Source organism: Symphalangus syndactylus, chromosome 24 (assembly GCF_028878055.3).
Source record: "Symphalangus syndactylus isolate Jambi chromosome 24, NHGRI_mSymSyn1-v2.1_pri, whole genome shotgun sequence".
NCBI lineage: Eukaryota > Metazoa > Chordata > Mammalia > Primates > Hylobatidae > Symphalangus > Symphalangus syndactylus.
This window is the reverse complement of record NC_072446.2, coordinates 23,356,957-23,376,592: the sequence shown is the minus strand read 5'-3', so window position 1 is coordinate 23,376,592 and position 19,636 is coordinate 23,356,957. Positions and strand designations below refer to the sequence as shown.

Sequence of the window (19,636 nt, the reverse complement as noted above, 5' to 3'; positions counted from 1 at the left end):
GTTAAATCAGATCAAACTTCTGAGTTGTAGCTTTCAATTCCACTTCCAGCTCTCGGCAACCCACTCCCCTGTGCCTCAGTTTCCCCAAAACACTTTATAATAGGATATTTGACAAAGCCTCACTTGTAGCAATCACAGAGCCAAAACACTAAAGGAATCTTGAGATGGCCAAGCACGGTGGCTCACGCCTGTAATCCCAACACTTTGGGAGGCCAAGGTGGGTGGATCACCTCACGTCAGGAGTTCGAGACCAGCCTGACCAACACGGTGAAACCCCGTCTCTACTAAAAATACAAAATTAGCCAGGTGTGGTGGCACATGCCTGTAATCCCAGCTACTTGGGAGGCTGAGGCAGGAGAACTGCTTGAACCCGGGAGGCCGAGGTAAGCCAACATGGCACCACTGCACTCCAGCCTGGGCAACAAGAGCGAAACTCCGTTTCAGAAAAAGAAAGAAAGAAAGAAAAGAAAAGCATTATACAAATCCAGTGTGGTGAGTTTAAAACCATTCGCTGGCTTTGTACAACTTCGATAATTTCCTTATGCTTCCATTTCCTCATTCTCAAAGAAAGTAGGTTAACTTGTCTACTAATTACTACCTCAGAGATATGGTACAGCAATGTGCTTTCAGCTTTTAGAGGGAAAGTGTTAAAAGCAGGAAGCAGTGTTAACCCACATAGTGTATTTTGCGTTGCCCTGACAAAAGACCAGAAAATCTTGAACACTCTTAGAAAACTCCTTTTTTATCTGAATGTTCACAAGCTGCTAGTGGTCAACGAAGCTTGATTCATAACCCTATCTTACAATAGAAAACAATGCTAAATTCGTTCTACGAGTTTGAAAATCATGTTTAACATAAACAATCTGAGAAATCAAAGGGTTTTTTAAAAAAAAGCAAACTACAAAAGATACTATGACCAAGAAGCTTATTGAGCCAGTCATGTTTAATGACAGCTTCAGTCATCAATTCTCATGTCTCTATATTTAAAGAACACAGGCTTTGCATTCTTGCCAATAACTTTTCCTGTACTTACTTTCTAATTAAATCAAGAGTAAAGATGAAATTCAAACTGCATAAAATTTATTTTGTTTCTCTAATATTACAGCCAGAAGTAAAAATCATTCTCCACACAACTCATTAAAGAATTCAAAAGTACCACTGATTATCAACAGGCCAGAAATTATAAAGCCAAATTATATGTACCTTTTTTAAAAAGAGGGCGTTCCAGGAACAATGTTGTTTTTGTTCAGTTCTGAGAGGTTAAGTGGTTAATAAACTCTGGAAAATAAAAAATAATAATTTAGTAGGGTAGGTCTTTTTTCTGAAACTGAAGACATACTGCTCAAGTTTTGGGGAAACCTATAATTTACAAGTAGGGAAGACTGAAGGCATGATGTCATGGTTTGAGGCAGCATGCAGTACAGTCTTCAAAAGACACAAGCGGCCAGACGTGGTGGCTCATGGCCTGTAATCCCAACACTTTGGGAAGCCGAGGTGGGTGGATCACCTGAGACCAGGAGTTCGAGACCAGCCTGGCCAACATGATGAAACCCCATCTCTACTAAAACTACAAAAACTAGGCTGGGCATGGTGGCTCACGCCTGTAATCCCAGCACTTTGGGAGGCCGAGGTGGGAGATTACGAGGTCAAGAGATTGAGACCATCCTGGCCAACATGGGGAAAACCCATCTCTACTACAAATACAAAAATTAGCTGGGCGTGATGGCATACCTGTGGTCCCAGCTACTTGGCAGGCTGGAGCAGGAGAATCGCTTGAACCTGGGAGGCGAAGGTTGCAGTGACACAGGATCGCGGCACTGCACTCCAGCCTGGCAAAAGAGCGAGACTCCGTCTCAAAGAAAATAAATAAATAATACAAAAATTAGCCAGGCATGGTGGCGCAGGCCTGTAATCCCAGCTACTTGGGAGGCTGTGGCACAAAAATGGCTTGAATGCGGGAGGCAGAGGTTGCAGCGAGCCAAGATCGCACCACTGCACTCCAGCCTGGGCCACAGAGTGAGACTCTTTTGAAAAAAAAAAAAAAAAAAAAGACATGATTGCCTGGAAGCTGGGTGAAGAATATTTTGCAGAGACACATTTATAAGACACAGCAGAACTTTCCTTTTCCAGTCCCAATTATTTCCTGATGAGAGTAATGTGAATATCTCATAATGTTTAGGTTTTGTTTATTCCGTTTTTTTTTTGAGATAGAGTCTCACTCTGTCCCCCAGGATGGAGTGCAGCGGCGTGACGTCGGCTCCCTGCAACCTCCACCTCCTGGGTTCAAGCAATTCTCCTGCCTCAGACTCCTGAGTAGCTGGGGTTACAAGTGCCTGCTACCACGCCCGGTTAATTTTTTTATTTTTATTTTTTTAGTAGAAACAGCGGGGTTTTGCCAAGTTGGCCAGGCTGGTCTCGAACACCTGACCTCTGGTGATCCACCCACCTCAGCCTCCCAAAGTGCTAGGATTACAGGCATGAGCCACCACACCCAGCTTTTTAAAAGGAAATGTACATTACATATTGTCCAATCACGTAAGACTGCTTTTCAAACCTGTGTTTTCTTTCCCTTTATATCTACCACTTTATTCATAAATGTCGTTGGCATAGGCTTGGTGACCCAAATACAATTTCATGGAAAATTTTACCAAAAGGCACTGGGTACATAAATAGTAGCATATTAAATTGCAGAATATGAAAAAAGCACATTATCTCTAATAAGTCCAAATCATAATCATTTTTAGAAGTTAACTTTACATGACAGAATTTGAGTTTAATTCTCAAATTCTGCGGTCTGATTTATCTAGAGATCCCTCAACTTAAATGGTAGTCGTCAGTAGTAACACAGAATTTCTTACCTTGAGATGCTTTTATACATTCTTACAACACTAAGTGTTTTTGCTTGTTTCAGTTTCTCACTGCTACTATGGCTTAACAGGCAATAAAAAATTGCCGTTCACTGTCTAACTGATTCCAGAAATAAATCATGAGCTCTAGTTTATTTTCTGGTATTTTAACAGCTCAGGTTCTTTTCGTAGATAGTATATTATACTAACAACTTTCCAGTCTAGAGCCCAGTTGTTCTAATATCTCAGCTATTCAAAGACTGGCATGAATGGGAACTGAAAAAGGCCTCTGAGCAGCCCAAATACCTAAGACCTTCTAACATAGCCCATGCCTTTTACCAATAGGGGCCTCACCCAAGCCAAGCTTTTCTATGTTGAACAATTACTGTAAGTTTGGGTGCCTAGTTTTTGTTTTGTTTCCAAATCCCCGATCCCCTATTCTGAGAAGCAGGGTGTCTATTTTTTTTTTTTTTTTTGAGAGGGGGTCTCGCTCTGTTCCCAGGCTGGAGTGCAATGGCGTGATCTCCGCTCACTGCAACCTCCGCCTCCCGGGTTCAAGCGATTCTCCTGCCTCAGCCTCCCAAGTAGCTGGGATTACAGGTGCGTGCCACCATGCCTGGCTAATTTTTTGTATTTTTAGTAGAGACGGGGTCTCACTGTGTTAGCCAGGCTGGTCTCGATCTCCTGACCTCGTGATCTGCCCACCTCAGCCTCCCAGAGTACTGGGATTACAGGCGTGAGCCACCACGCCCGGCCCAAGGTGTCTAGTTTTCTAGCCCAAAGCAGAAGTAAAAAATAAAGGCCTGGTGTGATGGCTCATGCTTGTAACCCCAGCACTTTGGGAGGCGGAGGCAGGTGGATCGCTTGAGCTCAGGTGTTTGAGACTAGCCTGGGCAACATGGCAAGACCCTGTCTCTATTAAAATAAAATTAAAAATGTAAGGGCCAGGCGCAGTGACTCATGCCTATAATCCCAGCACTTTGGGAGGCCGAGGCTGGCAAATCACGAAGTCAGGAGATCGAGACCATCCTGGCTAACACGGTGAAACCCCGTCTCTACTACAAATACAAAATAATTAGCAGGGCATGGTGGCGGGCGCCTGTAGTCTCAGCTACTCGGGAGGCTGAGGCAGGAGACTGGCATGAATCCAGGAGGCGGAGCTGGCAGTGAGCCGAGATCACGCCACTGCACTCCAGCCTGGACGACAGTGAGACTCTGTCTCAAAAACAAAAACAAAAAAAATTAAAACACACACACAAAAAGCTAAATATAAGAACGGAAAAAGGAGCTGTTAGAGTCAGACATAAAGACGATGCTAAAAAATAACCATCATCAACTTAGCAAAGAAGAGAGAGAGAGAGAAGAAATACAGCAGTCATTTGGATCTCAAATACTTTTACACAGTGATAGCTGAGATTCATACAAACATTCACATTTTGGCCAGGTGTGGTGGCTCATGCCTGTAATCCCAACACTTTGGGAGGCCAAGACAGAACTGCTTGAGCCTAGGAGTTCAAGGCCAGCCTAGGAAACAGAGGGAGACTCCATCTCTACAAAAAATTTTAAAACTAGCTAGGCATGATGACATGCACCTGTAGTCTCAGCTACTTGGAAGGCTGAGATGGGAGGACTGCTTGAGACCAGAAGGTTGAGGCTGCAGTGAGCCCTGAGCGCACCACTGCACTCCAGCCTAAGCAATGAAGCGAGACTCCATCTCAAAAAACCAACAAAAATTCACATTTCCAATATGCAAATCTATTTTTTGAAATCCTCCAATTTCAAAAGATAATCCAAAGCCATCATGATCATTATCAATATATCTATATAGTGCACACTTACCACTGCAATTTTCCCCAGTCAAGAATGCATACTAAGCCAGGCACGGTGGCTCACGCCTGTAATCCCAGCACTTTGGGAGGCCAAGAAGGGCCAATCACCTGAAGTCAGGAGTTCGAGGCTAGGCTGGCCAACATGGTGAAATCCCATCTCTACTAAAAATACAAAAATTAGGCCAGAGCGGTGACTCACGCCTGTAATCCCAACACTTTGGGAGGCCAAGGCAGGTGGATCACCTGAGGTCAGGAGTTCAAGACCAGCCTGGCTAACATGGTGAAACAGTCTCTACTAAAAATAAAAAAAAATTAGTCTGGCATGGTGGCGCATGCCTGTAATTCCAGCCACTTGGGAGGCTGAGGCTGAACAATCATTTGAACCCGGGAGGCAGAGGTTGCAGTGAATTGAGATTGGGTCACTGCACTCCAGCCTGGGTAACAGAGCAAGACTCTGCCTCAAAAATAAAATAAAATAAAAATATAAAAATTAGCCAGGCATGGCCGGGCATGGTGGCTCACGCCTGTAACCCCAGAACTTTGGGAGGCCGAGGCGAGTGGATCACAAGGTCAGGAGATCAAAGCCATTCCTGGCTAACACAGTGAAACACCGTCTCTACTAAAAATAAAAAAATTAAAAAAAAAATAGCCAGGCATGGTGGCGGGCACCTGTAGTCCCAGCTACTCCAGAGGCCGAGGCAGGAGAATGGCGTGAACCTGGAAGGCAGAGCTTGCAATGAGTTGAGATCGCGCCACTGCACTCCAGCCTGGGTGACAGAGCAAGACTCCGTCTCAAAAAAAAAAAAAAAAAAAAAAAAAAAAATTAGGCATGGTGGTACGTGCCTGTAATCTCAGCTTCTCGGGAGGCTGAGGTGGGAAAATCGCTTGAACCTGGGAGGTGGAGGTTGCAGTGAGCCGAGATCATGCCACTGCACTCCAGCCTGGGCGACAGAGCAAGACTCCGTCTCAAAGGGAAAAAAAAGCAAACTAGAATGCAAGAGCGTGAATTAAATTCACTACTTTATTCATTCAACAAATAATTATTCAACACCTATTTGCAGGCACTATTCTAGGCACTGGGAAAAGGTATGCACAATAAGATACAGTCACTGTTGTCATGGAATTCACATTTGTAAACCCAATACAAATTTTTAAATAAATAACTCACAGTAGCCCTTTAGTAGTAACAACTTATTTACAACACACAGCACAGGCCGGGCGTGGTGGCTTACACCTGTAATCTTAGCACTTTGGGAGGCCGAGGCAGGCAGATCACGAGGTCAGATCAAAACCATCCTGGCTAACACAGTGAAACCACGTCTCTACTAAAAAATACAAAAAATTGGCAGGGCACGGTGGCTCACGCTTGTAATCCCAGCACTTTGGGAGGCCGAGGCGGGCGGATCACGAGGTCAGGAGATCGAGACCACGGTGAAACCCCGTCTCTACTAAAAATACAAAAAAAATTAGCCGGGCGTGGTGGTGGGCGCCTGTAGTCCCAGCTACTCGGAGAGGCTGAGGCAAGAGAATGGTGTGAACCCGGGAGGCGGAGCTTGCAGTGAGCCGAGATTGAGCCACTGCACTCCAGCCTGGACAACACAGCGAGACTCCGTCTCAAAAAAAAAAAAAAAAAAAAAATACAAAAAATTAGCCAGGCGTGGTGGTGGGCGCCTGTAGTCCCAGCTACTCGGGAGGCTGAGGCAGGAGAATTGCCTGAATCTGGGAGGCAGAGCTTGCAGTGAGCCGAGATTGCGCCACTGCACTCCAGCCTAGGCGACAGAGTAAGACTGTCTCAAAGAAAAAAAAAAAAAATACACAGCACCTCATAACTGAAAAAGACACATAAAAATGTAAAAGATGGCTGGGTATGGCAGCCCATGCCTATAATCCCAACACTTTGGTAGGCTAAGGTGGGAGGACAGAGCCCAGGAGTTTGAGACCAGGCTGGGCAACATACTGAGACTCTTGTCTCTACAAAAAATTTTTAAAAAGTGGCCACATGTAGCCGGGCACAGTGGCTCAAGCCTGTAATCCCAGCACTTTGGGAGGCCGAGGCGGGCGGATCACGAGGTCAGGAGATCGAGACCATCCTGGCTAACATGGTGAAACCCCGTCTCTACTAAAAATACAAAAAATTAGCCGGGCATGTTGGCGGGTGCCTGTAGTCCCAGCTACTCGGGAGGCTGAGGCAGGAGAATGGCGTGAACCCGGGAGGCGGAGCTTGCAGTGAGCCGAGATCGCGCCACTGCACTCCAGCCTGGGGGACAGAGTAAGACTCTGTCTCAAAAAAAAAAAAAAAAAAAAAAGTAGCCACATGCGGCTGGGCGCGGGGGCTCACGCCTATAATCCCAGCACTTTGGCAGGCCAAGACGGGTGGATCAGGAGGTCAGGAATTCAAGACAAGCCTGGCCAACATGGTGAAACCCCATCTCTACTAAAAATACAAAAATTAGCCGGGTGTGGTGGTGCGTGCCTGTAATCCCAGCTACTTGGGAGGCTGAGGCAGGAGAATCGCTTGAACCCAGGAGGCGCAGGTTGCTGTGAGCCGAGACCACGCCACTGCACTCCAGCCTGGCAACAGAGCAAGACTCTGTCTCAATAAAAAGAAAAAAAAAAGTAGCCAGATGTGGTGGCACACGCACCTTGGTCCCAGCTACCTGGGAGGCTGAGGTGGGAGGACTGCTTGAACCCAGGAGGTGGAGGCTGCAATGAAGGGTGATTGTGCCAGTGCACTCCAGCCTAGATGACAGAGTGAGACCCTGTCTCAAAATCAAACAAAACAACAACAACAAAATACGTAAAAGACCCTTTTATTGTACACTGATTTAGGATAAGGGCAAACCAGCTGTTGGGTATGATGTAAAAAAAACTCTCAACTGGGGATCTGAGTTTGGGTTGCAACTCTGCCATACAGCAGAACAACCCTAAGCAAGTTACATCTGTAGGCCGCACTCTTTTAATATGTAAAATGGGGTTATGCCTGTAATCCCAGCACTTTGGGAAGCTGAGGCAGAAGGATCACTTGAGGCCAGAATTTCCAGACCAGCCTGGGCAACACAGAGAGACCCCCATCTCTACAACAATTTAAAAATTAGCCAGGTGTGGTGGCATGTGCTTGTAGTCTCAACTACTTGGGAGGCTGATGTGGGAGAATTGCTTGAGCCCATGAGACTGAGGCTACAGTGAGCTATGATCATACCACGGCACTCTAGTCTGGGGTGATGAAAAAAAAAAAAAATGGTATACCACCACAGTTTTTTTTTTTTTTTAGACAGAGTCTCGCTCTGTCACCCAGGCTGAAGTGCAGTGGCACAATCTCCACTCACTGCAACCTCCACCTCCTGGATTCAAGCAATTCTCCTGTCCCAGCCTCCTACAAAGCTGGGATTACAGGCGCCCACCACCACACCTGGCTGATTTTTGTATTTTTAGTAGAGACAGTTTCGCCATGTTGGCCAAGCTAGTCTTGAACTCCTGACCTCAAGTGATCCACCTGTTGGCCTCCCAAAATGCTGGGACTACAGGCATGAGCCACCGCACTCAGCCTACCACAATTTCATATGATTAATAAAACAGTAATCATATGATTCTTGAGTGGATTAACTAGTAATGTAGGCGAAATGCTTGTAAACTATGACATGCCAGCCGGGTGTGGTGACTCATGCCTGTAATCCCAGCACTTTTAGAGGCCGAGGCGGGTGGATCACAAGGTCAGGAGTTCAAAATCAGCCTGGCCAACATGGTGAAACCCTATCTCTACTAAAAATACAAAAATTAGCCGGGCGTGGTGGTGCGCACCTATAATCCCAGCTACTCAGGAGGTTGAGGCAGGAGAATCACTTGAACCTGGGAGGCAGAGGTGGCAGTGAGCTGAGATCACGCCACTGCACTCCAGCCTGAGTGACAAGAGCGAAACTCCATCTCAAAAAAAAAAAGAAGATAGCCAGGCGCGGTGGCTCACGCTTGTAATCCCAGAACTTTGGGAGGCCGAGGCGGGCAGATCACGAGGTCAGGAGATCGAGACCACGGTGAAACCCCGTCTCTACTAAAAATACAAAAAATTAGCCGGGCGTGGTGGCGGGCGCCGGTATTCCCAGCTACTCAGAGAGGCTGAGGCAGGAGAATGGCGTGAACCCGGGAGGCGGAGCTTGCAGTGAGCCGAGATTGCGCCACTGCACTCCAGCCTGGGCGACAGAGCGAGACTCCGTCTCAAAAAAAAAAAAAAAAAAAAGAAGATAAAAAGTAGCAAATTATAGAAAGTCCCTCATGCAAAAGAAAGCTTATTTCACTTTTATTCTTTTTTATGTTTGGTGCTTGAATAAATTCTCAACTAAAAGGAAAATTACTATATAGAAGTAGTCACTTGCTAAACATTACAGGTTGCAAAGGTTTACTCAATGACAAACCAAAAGGAAACTTATTTGCCTAACTATATTTGACTGTCATCTAGGTAAAGGATCATGGAGCTTTCATGAGCAGGTTGGTTAATTGTGCAACAAGGAAAATAAGCTTCCAAGCATAATTAGACTTATCATTACATATAAATTGTTCTTTCTGACACAGGAAAGGACTGCCCAGCATTCTGCATAAAATCACAATGGCTTCAGCAGACAATGGCCCTATTTGTATCGGGGTGGAATCTGCAAGGGTAGAAAATTCATGCCTCAGTTAATTGTAATCTATAGAAGGCATGGACTTCAAAACAGCAAAGATAGGAGAGAATCAGACAAGATCGAGTTAGATCCTAAAGCTCATCTCTGAAGGGAGCTAATACAGTAACAACATAAGCAGCATTATCTGCTCACTTCATCCCAAGGGTTATTTCCAACACCTATTAGTGATTAGTGAGACATGCTATGTCATTACAGACTACAGGGTAGCCTCAGTTGAGGTTAAACACAAAATGGAACTTCAGACACCATCTCACTAAAAGCTCAAATCCAAAGGCAGATTTAATTTCATTGATCCAGCCTTTCAAGACTAGCCATAAGAGAAGACTACTGCTCAGGTGGAATACCAAAGAAGCTTCTGATTCAGATCACCATTTCAAAGAAAAGTAAAACAAAATTGCTCAGGAAGCAGTTCAATTCCAAACAGGAAGCTGCATTAAATACTCCCAACAGTATCAGCCACAAAAGGGATGTTAGAAAGGGCTAGGAAGCAAAGAGGACAACCAGCACCTATCCTATAAAGTTAATTGGAAGCTTAGTTAACTCATTTCCACTAAAGCAGAATGTTAGAATTCAGAAGAAATGAATTTTTTTTTAGCAACAACCTGGACTATAGTTCTTTTTTTTTTTTTTTCTGGATACAGAGTCTTGCTCTGTTGCCCAGGCGGGAGTGCAGTGGCACGATGTCAGGACACTGCAACCTCCGCCTCCTGGGTTCAAGCCATTCTCTTGCCTCAGCCTCCCGAGTAGCTGGGATTACAGGCACGCACCACTACACCCAGCTAATTTTTGTTATTTTTAGTAGAGACAGCTTTTCACCACGTTGGCCAGGCTGGTCTCGAACTCCTAACCTCAGGTGATGCGCCTGCCTTGGCCTCCCAAAGTGATGGAATTACAGGCGTGGGCCACCGTGCCGGCAATTTTTAATAAACTTGATGACACATTATAGTAGTAATTTAGTAGCTGGCCTCCTTTAACACAAGGGTTAATAAGACAGCCCCTCCTCACGCACAAACCTGTGGATCAGCTTTAAGTTTTAGCTTAATTTGACATAACAAATAAAAGTAAACTGAAAAGCTATTTCAAGGGTCCATTTAAAAGACTATTACTTAACCAGACTTTCTTTCAAATTGATCTAAGGTTCTAATGAGTAAAATTCATCCTAGCTGCTGTGGTGGGGAGAGTCAGGGGAGGGCCACCAGTAACAAGCAGAATCAATTATCCTAAACAAAAAGCACCTAAGCATAATTTAGAGACAAAGCATGGTTCAGTGGAAAGAGCACTGACTTTGGAGCCAGACCAGCCTGTGCTCTAGAATACTTGGTGCCTCAGGACTCTGAGCCAGTTATCTGGCCTCTCAGAAGCGCGTCAGTAACCTCAGCAATTATTATGACCTTTACACTGCAAAGATGTTTGTGAGTATTAGAAATACAACATAAAGGGTCTAAGAAACCCTTTTCTTTGGTTCAAGGAAAGAGCTAAATGAACTGCAACTTTTATATTATTAGGTAAATTCAACCTGACCTTTTAATTCCTTTTCTGCATAAAATAACTTTCACCCTGTAATTCTAACCTGGCACATGGTAAGAGCTCAATAGCAGCAAATATTATTATCCAGCAAATTCACTAAACCTGTCCTTACACATAAACAACTATAAAACTTACAGCGACACTCCACTTGTAAAAAATGTTAAATGGGATCAGAGAATATGCTGACTAAAACCAACCCACTCACTGAGCAACCAGTTCTGTAGCTACATCAAGCACAGGGGCAAGGCCGGGCACAGTGGCTCAAGCCTGTAATCCTGGCACTTTGCGAGGCTGAGGCGGGCGGATTGCCTGAGCTCAGGAGTTCGAGACCAGCCTAGGCAACATGGCAAAACCCCATCTCTACTAAAAATACAAAAAATTAGCTGGGCGTGGTGGTGCTCACTTGCAGTCTCAGCTCCTCAGGAGGCTAAGGCAAGAGAACTGCTTGAACCCAGGAGGTGGAGGTTGCAGTGAGCCGAGATCACACCACTGCACTCCAGCCTGAGCAACAGAGCAAGACTGTCTCCAAAAAAAAAAAAAGGCGGAGGCAATCTAATGAAGGTTTAACCCTCAGCAATCATTTTCATTCAGGGGAAAAGACCCCAATGTACTTAAATAGATTTTCTTAGCCTTTATTGTCTGGGAGACATGACACAAAATTTCTATCATAATAAAATGGCCAGTTTTGCTTCCATTACTGTTATAAACCCACATTGTCATCACACTTCTTTTCCAAATTAGATTCCAGATTAAACAGATGCCAGATGGGTTACAGATTTGATATTTAGAAGACTAATTTTTAATCGAAAGCAAACACTTTCTCAAATAGATTTTTCCACTTTTGCTTCCAGTAAATATGCTTTGAGGGAGCTCCCTGAATCTACTTCTTTAACAAACACATGTAATCCCAGAAAATATACAGCAATTAACAGCCTGCAGAGATTTTTCTCTACTTCCATTTATCTGGTGACATAAATCACTGTTACATTAACCTTATTCACTAGTATGGGAATGTAAACACTTAAAAAATAAATTATTTGCAGTAATTCCCATTTTACCACTTTAAAAATATTACTTTTCTCTGCAGTAAGGTTTTCTAGTTCAGAGCATTAAGCTGTCAACAAGACAGATATCCAAGCCCATCCATCCAGTGGCATTTGATAAGATCAACATAGCTATATATTTATAATCCTATTATCTCCTTAGCAGGTGAGAACAATGGATTTGGCCATTATTCAAGCTTCATAATACTGTATGGTAAAATGTTCATGATAAAGAGCAGATGGTATGCCGGGTGCAGTGGCTCACGCCAGTAATCCCAGCACTTCGGGAGGCCGAGGCGGGTGGATCACAAGGTCAGGAGATCGAGACCATCCTAGCTAACACGGTGAAACCCCATCTCTACTAAAAACACAAAAAATTAGCCGGGCGTGGTGGTGGGCACCTGTAGTCCCAGCTACTCAGGAGGCTGAGGCAGGAGAATGGCATGAACCCAGGAGGTGGAGCTTGCAGTGAGCCGAGATCGCACCACTGCACTCCAGCCTGGGCAACAGAACCAGACTCCGTCTCAAACAAAAAAAAAGCAGATGGTATTCAGCACCATGAAACAGGGCGGCAAAAATAGAAAGTAGACGGTATCTAAAGAGATGTACAATAAAACTTCATAAACTTTGTTATATGTTCGAAATTTTTCATAATAAAATGATGGGGGTAAATAACCATAGCAACTAACATGTCCTCTCATAGTTCAACCGATAACAGGCAATTTATATTTTTTGGAACAGCACAAATGATATACAGCCTTGACTCTGGTGAAGTTTTATTTAAAGAAAAGCTCATGTAGAAAATTACACGAGAAGCATTTCAACTACAAATGTCTCCATCACCAAAAGTCAATGTAAAATAACCTGTTATAGGTCTAGTGTGAAACACATCTGTCATAAAATTCTCTAAACATTTTTGAAAGCTCTAAAATCCCATTCTGAGAGAAAAGCAACTCCAAAGCTCTTATTTGAGAGGGGAGGAATTTATGTTTCCTCAAATTGAACAATTCTGTGTCACTAGGTATGACATCAAATAAGATGATCCAATTTAGAGGCTCATGAAAACAAGGCCTCTGCCTATAATCCCAGCTACTAAGGAGGCTGAGGTGGGAGGATCACTTGAGCTCAGGAGTTCAAGACCAGCCTGGGCAATAAACTCTGAATTGGCTTGTGGAATCCCACAAAAAGATACCTTTTTCATGAAAATTTCATCTTTATACTGAATTACACTCTTACTCAATCCAGTAAAAAGGCTCAAAGAAAGTTGCCCCACAGGGCCGGGAGCGGTGGCTCACGCCTGTAATCCCAGCACTTTGGGAGGCCGAGGCAGGCGGATCATGAGGTCAGGAGATCGAGACCGTCCTGGCTAACACGGTGAAATACCATCTCTACTAAAAATACAAAAAATTGGCCGGGCAAGGTGGCGGGCGCCTGTAGTCCCAGCTACTCAGGAGGTTGAGGCAGGAGAATGGCTTGAACCCCGGGGGGTGGAGCCTGCAGCGAGCCAAGATCGCGCCACTGCACTCCAGCCTGGGCGACAGCGAGACTCCGTCTCAAAAAAAAAAAAAAAAAGAAAGTTGCCCCACAAACTGAGACTACCTTGTGGTATTGGGGAGAGAGAATGGATGAAGCAGCATCCATTTTGATAACACCCAGAATGATATTAATGATCTGGACTTTAGAATGGGGGTGGAGGAGAGTTCCATGAGTCATGGCCATTTCTAAACTTAAAACACAGTAAATCCTCTCTTAATGTAAGGGATAGGTTCTCGGAAACTGAGACTTCGACTAACACACGCTAATTGATACAAACAAGAGTTAGGTTCTAGGGCTTATTTCTCATCAGAAAAATATCACCAAACTTTTAAATAAAGACCAAACCCTTCTAATATTAAACACTGAAATTAAATGTGAAGTATACATGCCTTTTTTTTTTTTTTTTTTGAGAAGTACTTTCGCTCTTGCTGCCCAGGCTGGAGTGCAATGGCACGATAACCGCTCACTGCAACCTCCGCTTCCCGGGTTCAAGTGACTCTCCTGCCTCAGCCTCCCGAGTAGCTGGGATTATAGGTGCCTGCCACCAAGCCTGGCTAATTTTTTTTATTTTTAGTAGAGATGGGGTTTCGCCATGCTGGCCAGGCTGGTCTCCAACTCCTGACCTCAGATGATCAGCCCGCCTCGGCCTCCAAAAGTGCTGGGATTACAGGCGTGGGGTTGCAGTAAACCGAGATTGCACCATTGCACTGCAGCCTGGGCAACAAGAGCGAAACTCCAACACAAAAAAAAAAAAAAAAAAATTTTACCACTTATTCCAGTTCAGGGTTGGGGTGGCTGGAGCCTATCTCAGCAGCTCAGGGTGCAAGGCCGGAACCAGCCCTGGATAGGACATCCACTGCAGAAAGCACTCACACATACACACACTGCTCCACATGCCAGTGGACCTCACGTGCACAGCTTTGGGATGTGGGAGGAAATCAAGAGTACCCATAGAAAACCCATGCAGGGATAGGGAGAAGGTGCAAACTCCACAGACAGTTTTTTTTCTCATCAACATTATCTTGAAACAACTGCTGTAATCTGTATATACATGGGCTTTCTGGCTGAAACATAAAAGAGAGCAACTTATTCTGAAGAAACTATATTTACAGTAACAATTCTGAGTGCTTAAAAGTTTTACGTTAAGCTTAATGGGAAGCACTACACATTTTTAAAAATGTGTTGTGTCCTTTCCCAGATACTAAATGGGTGTTTCTTTCCTAAATCAATTTTAAGAGGTGTATCTTTCCCCATCTTCCAGGTAGTCATAACTAAAACATAACATGTCATAACATGTAACATTTCCACTGTACCTGATCAAGCTCAAAAGTAAACCTACAAAACTCAAATAACAGACCTAAAAGCTGAAAACTATTCACGACTAGAAATTTGAAAGTTATGCAACAATGACAAACATTTATAATATTTATAATATTCCTGTCAACTTCCATTGTAAGAGAGATCTTTTAGACACAAGAACGAAAAACGTGAACACTTATGCTGTGATTTCATACTACTCACAAAAATTAAGGTTTCATTCATATTTGCTAAATTTGTTATTTGGAAATAGAGCAGATGGGGGCTTTTTGGAAAACAATTCTATGATAGAAGACTATCTTTTGCTTAATTCTTAACCTAAGGTAACAGCAGTATCTTTACACAACTACTGTAAAGAAACTTAAGTTTTAATTATGAATTATTAACTGTAGTTTAACTTTGACACAAAGTTATCTCTATTAAAGTGGGTTAAAAGGCAGGTCTCTGCCAAAACAGGATTGGGGATATCTGTATTTGTTTGCTTTTCAATTATAGTCATTAATAGTTCAAGAATTTTTGCTTTTGTACACAACAAAGCAGCAAGGTTGTATTTTGATTTTGAGGAGCTGAAGGCATTGGATCAAGAGTTAATTTTCAGGCCGGGCGCGGTGGCTCACGCTTGTAATCCCAGCACTTTGGGAGGCCGAGGCGGGCGGATCATGAGGTCAGGAGATCGAGACCACAGTGAAACCCCGTCTCTACTAAAAATACAAAAAATTAGCCGGGCGTGGTGGCGGGCGCCTGTAGTCCCAGCTACTCGGAGAGGCTGAGGCAGGAGAATGGCGTGAACCCGGGAGGCGGAGCTTGCAGTGAGCCGAGATTGCGCCACTGCACTCCAGCCTGGGTGACAGAGCGAGACTCGTCTCAAAAAAAAAAAAAAAGAGTTAATCTTCTTTTCTGCTGTACAGAAATCACGTATAAACAGAGAAGGGAAGCCCAACAAACAAAAATGAGAACTATTATTCTACTAAAAGTAAATTTTGTGACATTAATCTGGGGCAATCTGGTAAAAGTCAAAATCGCTAATGTTGTGACACAATGTTTAAGATTTGTTTCAAAATAATCTAGTTTGTGTGGGGGGATACAACATGAAACAAAACCGACCTTGGCTATGAGTTAATAATTGTCAAAGCTAAGTGAGTGACTAACACATGGGGTTCTCCATACTATTCGAGTTTTGCATGTTTTCCAGAATAAAAAGTTTTTTTTAAATGGTATTTAAAATATCATTTCCCCATTGCAATATGCCATTGTGATATGGCAGTATTAGACATGCTTTACACCGCTCGGATAGTTGTTTGCTTATGTGTTTTGTTTTTGTTTTTTTTTTGGAGACAGTCTCTCTCTGTCGCCCAGGCAACCTCCACCTCCCGGGTTCAAGCGATTCTCCTGCCTCAGCCTCAGGAGTAGCTGGGACTGCAGGCGCCCGCCACCACACCCGGCTCAAGAGATAGTCTCCATCTCCTGACCTCGTGATCCACCCGCCTCGGCCTCTCAAAAGTGCTGGGATTACAGGCGTGAGCCACCACGCCTAACCTGCTTATGGAGGCCTAGGCGGGTGGATCACGAGGTTAGGAGTTCGAGATCAGTCTGGCCAACATGGCAAAACCCCGTCTCTACGAAAACTACAAAAATTAACACGGCGCGGTGGCGGGCGTCTGTAATCCCAGCTACTCGGGAGGCTGAGACAGGAGAATCGCTTGAACCTGGGTGGCAGAGGTTGAAACGAGCCGAAATCGCGCCACTGCACTCCAGCCTGGGCGACAGCGTGAGACTGTCTCAAAAAAAAAAAAAAAAAAAAAAAACTCAGAGAAACATTTTAAATTAGAAACAATGGTAAGACTGTCAGAAAATTCTAGGAAAATGTCAAAAACAAGGAGGCCACTTTGCCGCATGTGTGTTAAGAGATGGGTATAAATCAAAATAGTTTCAGTTCACTAAGGAAATTTAATGCCTAAAACAATCCTAAGATACAGGAGGATCACTCAAGTAAATACACACTCCTTACTCATATAAAATTTAACACCCATAAGTTGCATTTCCTTAGAGTACACCTATAAAACTAAGAACAGAATTTTTAAAAACCCAGTATGTTTTAATAAAGTTGCTGTTCTAAAAATCCCACCTGTCACCAGGATAACCGAAACTGCTCCCTCTACACTCCAACTGTATTTTTAGTTTTTACCTCAACAAGTAGCAATGTAATTTACATTTGGTAAGCACGGATTCCTGAAAGGCCAAAATCAACCGGGAACCTGATTTAACTCCACCACGCTCTTAACAATGAAAGCTACAAGCAGAAGAGAAGTGTGACCTTAAAAACTTCCACACAGCCGAAGAACAGTGGCAGAACAGACTGAAGCACGTATCTTCGCGGAACAGAAGAAAACTTCCACACAAGCAATACTGCAACACGGAGGCGGGGCAAGGGCTTAAAAGAAAAGTCAGCCAACAGGGAGTGAGGAATATAAGCAAAGCTTCCGTGAAAAAAAAACTTATCGAGGTGTAGAGCAAGACAAAACAGACAATTTTTTCCACCTCCGTACACCCCCCTTCAGAGCCTGACACACAGCAAGTGCTCCAGATAGGTTTGCTCAACTCAAGGGAAGCTTCTGCCAGTAACTTTCCCAGAAATGGAATGACAACAAGAAGCTGGATGATGGCGGGGCGGGGGGAAATGGACAGGTTGCTCATCCTGCGGGAGATGGTGAATATCCTGCAGTTACCTAAGCGGAGATGGAAAGAAATAGCATCCATCGTTTACAGACTGTCAACTACAGTGTCCCAATTAAGCGTACGCCCCTTTCAGATGTTAACAAGTCAAAACAATGCCCTGGCTCTGGACAGGGGCACGCGGAACACTGCAGCCTCTAAGAAACACAAACGGATAGGTAGGTCAACTTCTATCCACTCTGCCCATTAAATTATACCTTCATATCACGCTAATAAATTATGCAGACGGTTTATTGGGACACGCTGTGGGTCTGGCACTCTGATAAGCGCTTTACACGCCCCATTTCATTGAACCCTAACAGCCTTAAGAGGCAGGGATGGTATTAGCAGCCCCTTTTCCAACCAAGACACAAAGAGTTTTTAAGTGTCTTGCCTAATGGGGCAGAGCCGGTTTTGGCACCCGTTTTGGACACCTGGGCCGTGCTCTTAACCACTAAGCTACAGACCTGGGCCGGCGACACTGAGAGGCTCCAGCCCTCGGGGACCTGAAGCGGGGACCCCCCACCCCGCGCCCCAGCCACGGGAATAACTTCGGCATCCCCGCGCGCGCCATGCGGGACGAGGAAAGGCGGCCGCGGCACCTGTTTGTGGCACCGGCGAGGGCTGGAGAGGGGGATGGGGGCGCCCGGGGCCAGGCCTCAGGGCGCCCCGAGGCGGGGGCACGCAAGAGGACCCGCCTCCTCCGGGAAGGCCCCGCGGGCTAGAGAGAGGCCCGGGGGGAAGGCGGAGGGGCGCGCGGGCCTGCCGAGGCCTAGGCCCCACCCGCCGCCCACCTCCCCATCGCGGCGGCGCCCGCGAGGGCCCCGCCAGGCCCGGCCCGGCCCGGCCGCCTCACCTGGCTGCTGCCCCGAGCTCGTCCCCCGGCCGGCGGTCCTGGGCGGTGGCGGCGAGGAAGGGAAGGAGGAAGGAAAAAAGGAGAGGAAGAAGGGACGAAGGGAGGGAAGAGGCGGAGTGGCAGTGGAGGAGGCGGGCGCCGCCGGGCCGGGGGGGTGGGGGCGGTCAAAGGAAGCGGGAGCCGAGAGAGACGCGGCGGCCGCCGGCGCAAACGCTGAAGAGCCGCTCCGGCGCCCGCAGCCCGGCAGGAAGTGACGGGGGAGGGGCAGGCGCCCGCCCCCGGCCCCCGCCCGCCTCCAGGCCCGGCCCCGGCCCCACCCCCACCCACGGTCCGAACCACAAGTTCCGGCTGGCGCTGCGGCGGAGCCTGCGCTCGCAAGGCACGCCGGGAGCCCAGCCGGGGGGGCGCCCTGTCCCGCCTGGGCCGCCGCGGCCCGCCCTGGGCCCCGGGGCCTGCCGGGAGTTGTAGTTCTGGTGGGAGTTTCGCGCTGCCTGCTGGACTCGAAGCGTGTCTGGGAGAACCCAGCCTACCTTCTTTCCTCCTCCACTTCCTTTTTTCCTTCCTTCTCTCGCTCCTTCCTCTTGTCCTGCCTCTGGCCCTCCTTTCTCTCCTTCCTGCAGTTGTTTCTTCCTCCATCTGTAAATGTTCATTAAATGCTTGCCGTATGCAAGGCATTGCTCCAAGAGCTAAGAATGTAGTGGAGAACAGACAAAAATCACTGCCCTCGTGGAGCTTACATTCTTGTGTGAATAAAATACACAGTAAATAAAATTAGAAAATTTTATAGTGAGATAAAAGACAATGGCCCGGGCGCGGTGGCTCACGCCTGTAATCCCAGCACTTTGGGAGGCCGAGGCGGGGGGGATCACTAGGTCAAGAGATCGAGACCATCTGGCTACCACGGTGAAACCCCCGTCTCTATTGAAAATATAAAAAATTAGCCGGGCGTGGTGGCGGGCGCCTGTAGTTAAACAGCTACTGGGGAGGCTGAGGCAGGAGAATCACTTGAACCCGGGAGGCGGAGATTGCAGTGAGCCGAGATCGTGCCACTGCCCTCCAGCTTTGGCGACAGAGCGATACTGGTCTCAAAAAAAAAAAAAAAAGAGAAGTGCCAGATTACTATTTCTTTCACCCAGATCTAGATAAACTAAGTGGTTTTTAGCAGTCGTGTGGTATGAGAGGTTGGAGGGAGGGTGGCCAGTAAAGAATCTTGGCCAGGCGTGGTGGCTCACGCCTGTAATCCCAGAACTTTGGGAGGCCGAGGTGGGCGGATCACCTGAGGTCAGGAGTTGGAGAC

At 45.9% G+C, this 19,636-nt stretch overlaps 1 protein-coding gene across 11 annotated transcripts in view; it reads right to left on the bottom strand.

Annotated features, from left to right (window-relative positions):
• Nucleotides 1-18,607, bottom strand: part of STAU1 (staufen double-stranded RNA binding protein 1) — a 79,831-nt gene extending 61,224 nt beyond the window's left edge. For 5 of the 11 annotated variants that reach the window (XM_063633393.1, XM_063633394.1, XM_063633397.1 and 2 more), the window contains exons 1-3: nt 18,340-18,451; nt 1,732-1,829; nt 1,204-1,278 (exon numbers count right to left, since the gene is read on the bottom strand). The gene's annotated coding sequence lies outside the window, so the exon portion shown is untranslated. Of the gene's footprint in view, nt 1-1,203; nt 1,279-1,731; nt 1,830-18,339 lie in introns of all 11 variants that reach the window. The other 6 variants (XM_055265533.2, XM_055265532.2, XM_063633401.1 and 3 more) reach the window with 6 other exon arrangements.
• Between the last annotated feature and the right edge of the window lie 1,029 nt (nt 18,608-19,636).